Source organism: Camelus ferus, chromosome 22, assembly GCF_009834535.1.
Source record: "Camelus ferus isolate YT-003-E chromosome 22, BCGSAC_Cfer_1.0, whole genome shotgun sequence".
Taxonomy (NCBI): Eukaryota; Metazoa; Chordata; class Mammalia; order Artiodactyla; family Camelidae; genus Camelus; species Camelus ferus.
The window spans coordinates 25224932-25237631 of NC_045717.1; the positions used below are offsets into that span (position 1 = coordinate 25224932).

The window sequence follows — 12700 nt, forward strand, 5'->3', positions numbered from 1 at the left end:
GAGTTTCAGTCTAAGGACTAGTTGCCTCCACCCTGCCTCCAGCTCTTGGAACCTCGAAAGGCCACCAAGTACAAAGGTGGACCAAGGGACCATGTCATCAGCTTGTGTGGGGCTGGGGTGTGACACCCATCACCTGGGTGCGGTAACCTCCTGGAATATCAGCCACCCACAGACAGCACAGGCTGGTGAGCACGCCATCCAGGTCACATCGCTGCATTCCCACGCAGTGACTGCCCCGCCCCGAGCCTATACCCCCCTCTATCAGATGCGACCATAGCAGCTCCTTCTTCACGGCTCGTGGGGAGACTGAACCAGATACAATGGCTCGGCTGGCGGTGATGCCAATTGGCTATTATTTCGAGCTCTTGGCTCAGCCCTGTGGGTATACAGCAGTTTGCTGTGTGACCTTGGGGAAGGTGCAGTCCCTCTCTGAGCAGTGGCTTTCCCTTCTCTTGACTTCTAGAATGAGCAGCAGCCTGAGGAGTCCCCGGAGGAGGATCTGAACACCGGCATTTGTCTGCCAAGGAGAAGAAAGGGTCCAAGGGAGGAAGGAGTTCCAGAAAGTCAGAGAAGCGGGGACCTAGAGTCCAGGTAGGGTGGGGCGCTGGCGGTGTCATCAGATACTGTCTGCCCGCCCGTCGCAGGCTGAAGTGAGGGGAGCAGCTGGCGGTGCCGGCTGCCTTCCTTCAGTCACTTCCAAAGACCCTTCATTCATTCGTTCATGCCTTCACTCACTCACTGAAACAATTGCACTGATTCCTTTAGAGGTTAAGCCCCCACGCCCTGCTGCCAGGTGGCCTGGATTCGAATCCTGACGCTGTCTTGCCCCAGCTTTGGGGACAAGTCCACTCATCACCCCGTGCCTCAGTTTCCCCATCTGCACAGCAGGGGGCCTCGTGGTGACAGTAACTTCCCTTCAGCCCTCCATGCTGCCCAGGTCCACCCCCCAGCCCTGGCTCTGCTTTCTGTGTCTCCCCAACTCGCTTCTCCGGGGCTCCCCGCCCTTCCCCTCCTCACCGCCGACATTCCCGGCCCGGGCGCTCTGGGAAACATTCCGTGGTTTGCAGCAGACTGTCCGGCTCCTCGGTGCCTCAGATGTGGGCAGAGTGGGCGGCGGCCGGGCGGGCGCGGGCGGGGGGCTGGGGAGACTGTGTGCCCCCCGACCCCCCACCCCAGCGCCGGGCACACGGTGGGGGAGGCAGCAGGCAGCACTCACAGACAGGAGTTGTGCAGAGGGACTCGCTTGGCAGATGGGGGAGTCCCCTCTTGCTTACCTCCCTCCCAGGGCTCCCTAGTGCCCCTTGAATAAAACCCCAGTCCTCCCTGGGGCCCACAAGGCCCTGCATGACCTGCCCTGTCCCCTCCCTGCCCTCCCCTCCTCCCTCTCTCCCCCTCATTCACTCTGCTCCAGACACACAGACCACCTTGCTGTTCCTCAAGCACACCAGGCACAGTCCTGCCCCAGGGCCTTTGCGTGGGCTGTGCTTGCTACCTCCAGACCTTTGGTCCCTGAGATCACTCAGACTGCAACTCAGAGAGGCCTTCCCTGCCCACCTGGTTCCCTCTTCAGTCCATCACTCTCTCCTCTAATGACTTGGCAGCCCTCCTCCCAACTTGAAATTATCTCATGCATTTATTCATTTTCTCTCTTACTTCTTCCATCCACCCCCTACCGCTAGACCATGAGCCCAAGAAGGGCAGGGTTGGGTCAGCCTGGTTCACTGCTGACTTGTTATAGACACTCACTGAATAGATGGAGCAATGACGGAAGTCCTCCTGAAATCTAACCACAATCTCTCCTGCTTTAGCTGTGAGTATCACACAGTTCCTGACCTGGGCACAGCCATTAACTGTGTGACACCTCCAGGTCATCCGTTCATTGGATTTCCCACAAAGACCTGGAGGGGAGAGGTTTTATTATTCATGCCCCCTCCCACATTTTACAGATGAGGAAACCCAGGAGCAGAGAGGCGAGGTCCATTTGATCTTTGAATGAATGAACAGGGATTGAATGAACTTAGCTGCATTACGACTTCTGAGGGTCCGATGCACTTTGGCCTGCCTCCATAAAAATAAAATTATTAAAAACGATGTTTTCTGGCTGTGCTGGTGTACAGATGACTAAAATCCACACTGGATTCATTGCTGTGCGCTCATACGATCACATTCCCTGCTTTCTTCTGATTGTAAAAGAGGTTCAAATATTTCCAAGGGCACTGAAAGCCCCGCGGACGCCGGGTGCCTTGCCTCCAGCGCTTACAGGTGCAGAGTCTGCCTGGGGCTTGGGGGCTGAGGCTGGAGCCCTTGTTCCCGCCCACGGCCCCCTGTCCAGCCCCACACTTTGAATGCTGCCTGGGCCCCTCAGCCACCTTGGGATCTTTGATGCTCTGAGCACAAAGAGACCTTTTCAGAATTGTCTGTTCCGCTCTGCTGAAGAGGATGGAATTCCCACCAGTGGGGGCTTGGATGCCTCCTATGACAGATGCCTCACTACCTTTCAGCCAGTGGGGTGACAGTCCTTAGGGGGGTTGAACTGACCCCTGTAGAGGCCCAGCTCTGGCCTCTATGTTTCCACAGACACCCCCTACCCCAACCACCCGAGACCCTCATCAGCTTCCTATGCCCAAGGGCAGCCCCACCTGGGGAGATTTGAGACCTGTCTCGGTCTGGCTGTTTCAGCTCTTCTGTTGGGGGCTCCATGTGGGTGGGACTGGGGCTGATCTTCTGCGGAAAGCCCAGAGTCAGGTGGTGAATTTAACCAAATTTGTCCAGGCATCTTTTTAGAGCTGAAGCCCTGAGTCAATCTTCCCCTGCAGGCCCCTGAGCCCCATCCTCTTTCCTTTTCTAGGTATACCTCCGTTTGACACTTGTCCTTAGTGGATTAGTGGATCCATCAGCTCCCCTGTACTGGGGCTTCTACCTCTATTGATAAGACCTCAGGTTTGCACAGAACCTTGTTCCTTGTCACAAATTGCCAGTTTTACTTGACTTTTCCAGGACCTGGGGGATGGGTGATGGGGAATCACTCCCTCACCTCTGACCTTTAGCCCCAGGCGTCATCTCTAGTTCCCAGCTCTGCCCTCCACTTGTTGTGTGACTTGGAGCAAATCATGCCATTATCTGAGCTTCCAACTTAATCACCAAGTCTCCACCATTCTTCATCTGAAACCCACCCACTTCCTCCCACGCAAAGGCCCCCATCACGGCTGGCCAGGACGCCGCCCCGGCCTCCTCTTGGTCTCCAGCTGCCACGTCAGCTTCAGAATATCTCTTCTCCCCACAGAAGCCCAAAGAAGTTTCAAAAATTGTAAAACAGGTCCTGTCCCCACCTCTGCCCACAGCCCTCCAGGGCTCCCACCTCCATCAGGGTACAAGCCCACGTCCTCCCCACGGCCCACAGGGCCCTGCACGACCTGCCGCGTCCCCTCCCCACCCTCCCCTCCTCCCTCTCTCCCCCTCGCTCACTCTCCTCCAGACACTCGGGCCTCCTTGCTGTTCCTCCAACATGCCAGGCACAGCCCTGCCTTGGGGCCTTTGTGCGGGCTGTGCCTGCTACTGGGAATGCTTGTCCCCCTGCTTTTCTAATGAATTCTGCCATCTACCATGTCTCAGACAAGATGCCGCTTCCTCAGTGAAGCCCTCGTAGACTGCCGAGTCCACCCCCAGGCCCCAGCTCTTGGGCACCCTCTCCACGACCATAATGAAGTCTGCTTCTGTGCACTGACATCTCTATTTGCTGTCTCCCTCACTGCGACATCAGCCCCCGAGGCCAGCGGTCCTTGTCCAGGTCGCTACTGTGTCTTCAGCTTGAGAACAGGGCTGGAGACACAGTACGCGTTTAATAAATGTTGGCTGAATGAGGAATGAAAAATGAAACCAAGTGACACTTCTCAGAGATGTGGGAAAATTTCTGTCCTCGTGGACCCCAAGACCTTGATACTCCAAGATCAAACAGTCCCCACCGCCCCCAGGCTTCCTGAGTCATCTGAATCTCAGAGACGAGATGACAGTTAGGAGGGGCCAAGGGGGGCTGTGAGGTGCTGTCTCCCACCTGAGGCCCAGCTCTCCTTGGGAAGCACTGGTTGCAAAGCCTGTGGTGTCCAGGCCCCAAACCATTTCCCATATGGAGGAACCTGAGGACCAGAGAGGGTAAGCCACTAGCAGAAGGCCACACAGCACGCCTAGGTTCAGACCCAGGTCTGTGTGATTGAGAACCGTATAGGTAGGTAGGAGGATTCAGAGTTCCACTTTGGGTAACTGGCCAGCGTTCAAACAGACAATGGATGGATGGACAGCGGGGCAGCCAATGATGCTTTGGCCTGGTGGCCTCGTGCTGGCTGGAGAGCCTCAGTTAATAAATGTCCAGCCCCGGCACTACAGCCCGCCTTGGCCTGGAATGTCTTCTCTCCCCTTGGCTGGGTCCCGACTCAGGGATCGTAGCCATCCACCCCAGAAGCTTCCAGAAAGGTGCTCAGTCTTCGAGGTGGATGCCACAGGGCGCCCCCTCCCTCCCCGGGCCTAGGGGGACAGAAACGGGCAGAGGTGCGGCCAGGGTCCCAGAGTGGCTCAGATCCCAAGCCTCCCACCTCCTGCCGGTCAACCTGGGCTCCCCCCAGCATCCCCGGCCCCCAGACCCCTCTGTACTCAGAATGTCCCATTGTAGGCCCTGGGCAACTGGAGTCGCCACCACTTCAAGGTTTCAGGTCCAGCTCACTCACTGCAAACCATCCAGGAGGACAGCCACCCTCGGCGCCCTCCTGGCCACGGACACCAGTGCGTTCAGACCCTTCATTGCCTCTGGGCAGCCCCAGCCATGCTTTCAGGTAGAAGTGTTGGGAACGACTTTCTCTCCATTGTCTGGCCTCAGTTTCCCTTCTGCTGACCACCTCTCAACATGTCCCCAATGCCCAGGGAGGGGGTGCCACTGCCGCCAACCACGCCTGACCTTCTGCACCAGTATCCAAGTGTCCCTGAACCCGAGAGGCTGGAAGACAGGGCGAGGTCCCCCAGGGTGGCCCGCTGTGCCCTCCTGCTCCCCAAGCCAGCTGCCCGAGCCCCCACCTGGCACCGGCGGGCGCCCCCGACTCACCATCCACCACATTTTGGCCGTCATGTCGTAGCAGAGCTGCCATTTGACTGAGGTCTCCCCCGGCTTGCTGGACACCAGGGGCCCGGGCACCTCCATGCTCGGGCGGAGGGCGAGGGCAGCCGGAGCCGCCTCACTCGACCGGGTCCGGGGACCGGGCTTCCATGGCCCTGAGCGAGGGGTTCTCTCTGGGGGAGTTGGAGGCGGGTGCCTGGGACTCTGAGAGCTGCAGATCACAGACTTGAGAGAGGGCGGGTGGCGGGAGGCATGCAGATGCGTTAGCCGGAGACACACCAGGACGGCCTCTTGCAAGTGGCCACCCACAGCCCGAGGAGGCCGCCGCAGGCCGTGCACGCGTGTGCGCGCGCGTGTGTGTGTTCCCGTGTGTGTGTGTGTGTGCGCGCGGGCGGTTGGTCGATGCTCTCATGCCAACTGCAGATTTGTGAATGAGCCTCTGATTGGGAATACCCCCGCCCACCCCCGGAAGGAGGGTGCTTGTCCTGCCTTCCCCTCCCTTGCCTGTTCGCCTCCCCGAAAGCCCAGGGCCGGAGGGAGTCAGGGGTGTGTGCAGAGGATGGCCCCGACCCTCCTACCCACCCGTCTACCACCCTGTCTTGGATGCTGGCTGGGCAGGCTCCCCGAGGCCTCATTAAGTCCAGAGGGGCTGCCCTGAAGCAATGGGACAGCACATGGTCTGTTTTCAGAGATGGGAAGAGAAAGCCGTTCCCAGGCACAAAGAGAGAGGGGTGTGAGGGCCCAGGATTGTCGAGTCCTGGCTGTGCGACCTTGGACAAGGCCCGGGCCGCTCTCCCTGGCCTGAAGATGGCAGAGAATCGCTGAGGATGGTGGCGGGGTGAGGGGGATGAGATGCAGAAGCCCGCAGAAGGGGCTGTGATCGTCATTGACTCACTTTTCCCTTCCTTCTCCCCGCTTCCAGGCAGAAGCCAGCCAGGGAGAGTCCTTTGCTCTGACCACCTCGGCAGCATTGTGTATTTATGGAGCGCCGAGTGTGTGCCTAAGCCAGAGGCGAAGAAGCCGGCCGCCGCTCTGTGGGGGTGGATGGTCTGGCCTCTCGCTGGCAGTAGGAGGGACTGAAGATGGACAGCAGGAAGGACTTCCTGGCAAGGGGCTGCTGGAGGCTCTGAAGTGACGGTGGCTGGTCTGGCTTTAGCCTCTGCGTTTTCGTTGGCCTTTCAAGCTGCCAATTAGGAGTGGACAGAGGGAGGTGGGAGTTGTTGGCAGCACGACTGGACATGAACAGGTACCAAAGCTGATCCCTGTGGGATCAGGAGTGAGGATGGTAGCACACGGGGAATTTGACTGCCCTGGGCTCACCCCTTCTGCTTTGTCTCTCAACAACCCGGAGGATTCTTCCTAAAACACAGGACTTTTTTGTTTGCCACCCTCCACACTCCCTAGTGTCCCCAGGTTAAGGTCTCCCCTGGGACTGGGCCTGGCTTTCCCCTATCTTCTCTGCCTGGCATACCTTTCCTCCTTTTGTTACCTGGGGACTCCTATGCATCCTTCAAAACCCAGCCCAACATTCCCTCCCTCCCACTGAGGGTGACAGAGTTAGACAGACAGAGATAAAGAGAAACAGAGATACAGAGACAAAGAGATAGAGTGAGAGAGACAGAAAGAGAGAGACAGTGAGAGAGTTAGGACACCCAGCCACACCCTGTCTGGGTTACACGTTCTCTACTCCCACCACGAGAGGTTTGGATTATCAGTCACGTTTTCCTTGTGTGATCCATACCTTCCGGCCCCAGGCCATGGCTGTGAACACACAGGACTGAGAGATTTCTGTGTCCAGCTTGGGGACTCCCAAGGGATGGAATCTGGGTCTGAGCCCTCGCTGGGACCCGCGTACCACAGGCTCCACCAATTGATCCCCGACAAAGCACAAGTGTGTGGATGAGACCAGATTACTCAGATCACCATCACTCACAGCTGTGGTTTCTTGAGCACCTACTGTATGCCAGGTGCATGACCACCACTCACCCTCACCAGAGCCGTGCCCGGTCAGGACAGACCAGAAAACAGAGGCTCAGAGAAGTTTAGTTAGGGGCCCAGGGACACACAGCAGGTAGAGCTCACGTCTGCGATTTGGGGGGGGGGGGGTTGCTGAATACCTGCCTACTCCCACCCTCGCCTCATCTGGTCTCAGCTCAGATGACACCTTCTGAGGGAGGCTCCACTGGCCCCTCACCTACAAGTGCTCCCCACCCCGCCCCTGCAGTCCCTCCCAGCTTCACTTTCCTGTATCACTATACTTAGTGCTTGCCTGTGGCCCCCAGGTTGGGGGAGGGTGTCAGCTTCTGTCTGGCTCATTCACGGTTTTGGCCTCAGTGCCCGGAGCCACGCCTGGCATGGGGTAGGCGCTCAGTGATCTACGTGTTGAATGAATGAATGAATGAATAACGGGTCGGGGTTTTGCAAACATTGGCATTTCCTGCTGACTTTCCCCAAAGGCATTTTCATCTTGGCACAAAAGCTGCAGGTCTGGCAAGGGGGCTGGGGAAGGGCTAGGGGCTGGGCATGGCTCCCAGGGCCTGAGCGGGAGCCTGCCTCGGCCAGCTTGCCCAGCTGAGGCCAGCAGGGCCCAGCCCAGCGGACGCGGTTGGCCACATGGAGGCCCCCGCCCCGTAACTATAATTTGCCTCGGTACCCTGTGGTCGTGGGAGACAATTACCCCACAGATGTGCGGTGGGAGTGAGGCATTCAGATGGCGGCGGGTCAGAGCCCGGGCTTTGGCGGAAGGCAGATGTGGGAGGTGCCTTTCCAGCGGAAAGGGAGGAGGAGGGAGACTTCACAGAGCGAGACAGAGACGGGGAGAGATAGAGAGAGAGAGAGAACAGGAAAGGCCTAGAGACCTGGCCACGCCCTGTCCAACAGGGCAGCTGTAAAGAGAAATATAATTAAAAAAAAACCCTCCACGGTTGTGTCCAACTCAGATCAAGCCTGAAACCTGCAGTGTCTTTGCTGGGAGGCTAATCAAGAGTGAGAAAGGTGTTGTAGATGCTGGGGACCCCTGAAGGCTGCAGGACAAAATCCAACAACCTAACAGATGTGTAACTGGAATCCCAGCAGGACAAGGGAAAGAGGGCAGAAGAAGGTTTTAAGAGAGAATGGCCAAGAACTTTCCAGAATTAAAGACATTGAATCACGGTTCCAAGAAGCTGGGAAAATAGCAAATGGAATAAATATGCCCCCAAGCACGTACCCAGACATGTCACATTCAAAAGCACAAAACTAAAAATAAAGAGGATATTCTGAACTGCAGCTGAGGGGAGGGGGGCTCCCAGGGCTGGGCACAGAGGTCATGGAAACTGGCTCTGCCCACAGCCCTCCTCTGTGCACCAGACAGACCGTCCCAGCTCAGGACATTTTCCCTGGCCCTCCTGCCCTGTGCAACCTGCCCATGGGGTTTCCAGCTGGATTTCATCCTCCTACCACCACAGGTCTCGAAGCTCACTCATGCCCTTCCTGTAGCCAAGAGTGCCCTCCTCTGGCCCTTACCTTCATCCCCTTTGTTCTAGGCCACCTCCTCCTGGAAACCTTCCATGACCACCCAGAGGACTTGACTCTTAAGTCAGCCTGGATTTGCTCTAGCAAATCTCTTCCTTTCGTTGAACCTCATTTTCCCCATCTGTACAGTGGGTCCAGTGATGTCTTCTTTGCAGCTTTGCTGTGAGAGCTAATGAAATCTCAGATGTCTCCATGCCAGGGATCTGGGCATGGGACATTGCTTTCTTCCTTCCTTCTTTCATCAGACTTTTATTGAGCACCTGCTGTATGCCAAGTCCTGTACTGAGCTCTAGGGAACATAACACAATCAAGGCAGACACCAGATTCGGCCGATGCAAATTCTGGGTGGCTCTGGCCCCATCTAAGCCACACAATTGCCCACCTGGAAGCCAGCACAAGCCTCCTCTTTCTATAGAATCTCCCCTGCAGTGTGTTCTCCACATAACAGCCAGGGGTAGCCTAAAACATGCAGGTGTGATTGTCTTGCCTCTTCCTCCTATAAAACCCTCCATGGCTCCCTATTGCCTTGGTAATAGAAGTCAACATCCTCACCAGGTCTCCAGGCCTATGACCCCTGACATCCTCTTGCTAACTTATTCCACCTCCACTCCTTCCAGGCTACTCTTGTGAGTGGAAAGTTGAGGACAGGTTTGCAGGTGATATCTGGGGAAGAGGGTTTCATGCAGAGTGTAGCCAGTGAAAAGGCCCTGGGGCAGGACTGTCCCTGGTGTGTTGAAGGAACAGGGAGGAGGCCAATGTGGTTGGAGCAGAGTGAGCGAGGAGAGAGGGAGGAGGTAAGGGAAGGGAGGATACAGAAGCAGGTCGTACAGGGCTTTGTGGGCCATGGGGAGGACGTGGGCTTTTACCCTCAAGGAGGTGGGAATCCTAGAGGGCTGTGGGCAGAGGAGGGCGGGGTCTGACTCAGGTGCTCCCACGCGCCCTCTGGTGGCTGCTGCGGGGAGGACAGACTGTGGAAGTGAGGGCAGGAGCCGAGGACCAAGGTGGAGGGGACAGCGCAGGTCCAGGCGGGAGATCCTGCGGCTGGACCACGTGGAGGCACAGGAGAGGGGAGAAGTGGGCCAATTTAGGAGACACTTTTGAAGGCAGAGGCGATAGAACTTGCTAACAGACTAGTTACAGAGTGAGCAAGAAAGGAGTGAGGGATAACATCAAGATATCTGGCCCCAGCACTTGGAAGGATGGGACAGCCACCTGCTGACATGGGGATGACGCGGGAGCAGCAGGGCTGGGGACCAGGAACAATTTTGACCTGAGGAATATCCGCTTGGAGATGTCAGGTGGAGTCATCGATCTGAGGCTGGGCTCCTCTGAGGCTTTGATGGGGGGACAGACAGGCAGAGAGTAGGCGGCCTTGTTCCAGTGGGCTGGCTGAGGACCTGGGGCTCTTTCTGGGCCCCGTCGCCAGAACCCTCTACACACCGCACACCCACCCACACAGCGCGCTCTGGTTGGGCCCTGGAGCTGTCCGCGACCCCCGGTGCTGAAACTTCAGTTCGCGCAGGGACCTGACACTGGAGTAAAGTGCCTGGCAGGGACTGAGCTCTCCAAACGTATCTCTGGACTTCACCCACGATGGCAACGCTCTTTCGGTGCTAGTAGGCGCTGGTTTCGATGCCTTGCACGTCCCAACCTGCACTGTACAGACTGCCAAAGAAAGGCAGGTATGTGTCGTTCCAAGTCAGTTCCAAACTCCCTACTCCATCGGAGGTTACTGCACCTTTAAGGATCACTGAATGCGTCACTCCTGACGTCACAATCACCCCTGCTCCAAAGACAGGCCTGACTTCAGGCTGCGGACTGGCTGATAGACTCACGAATATGTAGGTAAGCCCCACCCCCACCCCTTTCTGGTGGGCTGGGAAAAGAGGGGGCGGGGAGAGGATCTGGGGGCGTGGTCAGAGGATTTTCTTGCGTTTTGTTCTCTGCAGCAGTCTCCAGAACCTACCTACAGCAGAGCCTAGCACACCACAGGCGCTCCATAAGGGCTTGTTGACATTCGAATACAGTAGGAATACTGTCCGAGAGTTCACTTTTCTGATTCAGGAGATCCTGTTTTGCCTTCTTACAATGTTATGTTATGATGACAAGGTTTGTTATTCGTGCGCATTCGTGTCCTTGATCGTCTCAGCAATCCTAGATGGGGCAAAGTATTTTACAGATGAGGAAACTGAGGCTTGGAGGGAGAATGAGGCTGCTCAAAGGCATGCAAACCTCGAATAGCTCAGCAAATACTGAGGACAGAGGCAAACATGTCTGTTCTTGTGGGCCTCAGGTCCCACGTCAGGCTGTTTGACCACCGTGCCATTCCCTGTGCTCGGAAGACTTTGTGTGTCTCCGTGCCAGCCCAGCGTCTGAGAACTCCAGGATGGGAGGGTTTCCCGGCGCGGGGAACCGCACGTGTAAAAGCCTGGCGGCAGTAACACATTCAATCTGGAGAGAGGAGGCGACAGAAGGGAGGTGGGGCCGATCCCACAGGCTTTAAGGGACTGGCTAAGGAATTTGGGCAAAGTAGCTTTTATGTCCTAGGAGAGAGCCCAGGGGTCTCCTCACCACCTCATGCAGTCCACAGCGGGCCGTGTGGCACCCACTGGGCGCTCAATAAATGCTTGCGGCCTTTCAAGCGAAGGCATCAATACTACCGAAGGAAGGCATGAGTTTCTGCTGCCCCCTCCTGGTGGCCAGGGGCGAAGCCGCTGGAAAGTTAATTTCAACGGGATTGATTTGACACTTGTGTCCCGGTTACTCTGGGCTTCACAAATATGGATTCGTTCATTCCCACAACAACCCTCAAAAGCTTGTGCTTGATTGGCCTCACTTTTCCAGAGTTGGGGGGGAGGCTGAGCTGCAGAGAGATCGGCCACTGGTCTGATAATTCTCGTAAGTGGGATTCAAACCCTGGGCAGTCTCCACACTTAAGTTTAAGCCTCCAGACTTAAGAGCGATGAATTTAGTACTATACATGTATACATTTAAACACGCACACACACAGACACATGGGTTGCTTCCTGCTGTGTATTTTCTGCATCTCTCCTTTTCGCCTAACATGACCTGGAGATGATTCCATTCTCCAAGGACCACATGGTATTCCACGGGGTAATGCTCCCTGCAGTGGCCATCCTCCAAGGTGGCCCCCATGGGACCCACCCCCTGATATTCATGCCCATATGTAATCTCCTGCTGTGACTGTGGGCTAGACTTTGTATCTTGCCTCTAACAAATAGAATAAAGCAGAAGGGATGGCATGTTACCTGGAGAGATAAGTCAAAACAGGCAGTGTCTTCTCTCCCTCCCTCACTTTGGGTCACACTCTGTCTGGGGGATGCCAGCTGCCCTGTAGTGAGCAGCCCTATAGAAAGGTCCACGTGGTGAGGAGGAACTAGGGTCTCCAGCCAATAGCCATGTGAGGGAGCCAGCTTGAAACAGCTCCCCCAGCCCCAGTCCAGCCTTCAGATGAGGCAGCCCCAGCCAATGCCTTGACTGTGACCTTGTGAGAGACCCTGAACCAGAACCACTCACCAAAGTTACTCCTGGATTCCTGACCTGTGCAAAGTGGGTGAGATAATAAATGTGTGGTGTTTTAAGTGGCTCAATTTGGGGGAGGTTAAATTGTTATGCAGCAGTAACTAACTCATTTACCCTGGATGTCATTTAGCCTATTGCCCCTGGCTGCACACCTACATCATAGCCATCCCAAGCACACTTTTATTCACTCTATGGAGACCCTCAGGTAGAGTCACTGTTTTGTACAGGTGCATATTCTAAATGTTTAACAACTTTGAGTTAAATTTCAAAGCTTAAATTGGAATACTACAAATAATAACTTGAATTACAATCTGATACATTTGAATTTCAGCCATCACACAGCACAGGGAAGTGGGACAGCACAGTGGTTAAAAGACTAGCTTGAGAGCCTGGGTTCAACTCCTGCTGTGCAGCCTTGGGCCAGTCACTTAACCTCTCTGAGCCTCAGTTAACTGACTCATAAAGTGGGGCTATTCACAGGACATACTTCATGAGGTTGTGGCAGGTTATGTCATGTAAAATAGTTGGACCAGTGTTGTCTGA

The 12700-nt window shown here is 55.9% G+C and overlaps 1 protein-coding gene across 1 annotated transcript in view; it reads right to left on the reverse strand.

The window, feature by feature from the left end:
- Nucleotides 1-10484: 10484 nt before the first annotated feature.
- The window catches only part of CELF5 (CUGBP Elav-like family member 5), a 49012-nt gene continuing 46796 nt past the window's right edge, over nucleotides 10485-12700 (reverse strand). Inside the window, exon 15 of the transcript XR_004314367.1 lies at nucleotides 10485-10768. The gene's annotated coding sequence lies outside the window, so the exon portion shown is untranslated. The remainder of the gene's footprint in view (nucleotides 10769-12700) is intronic.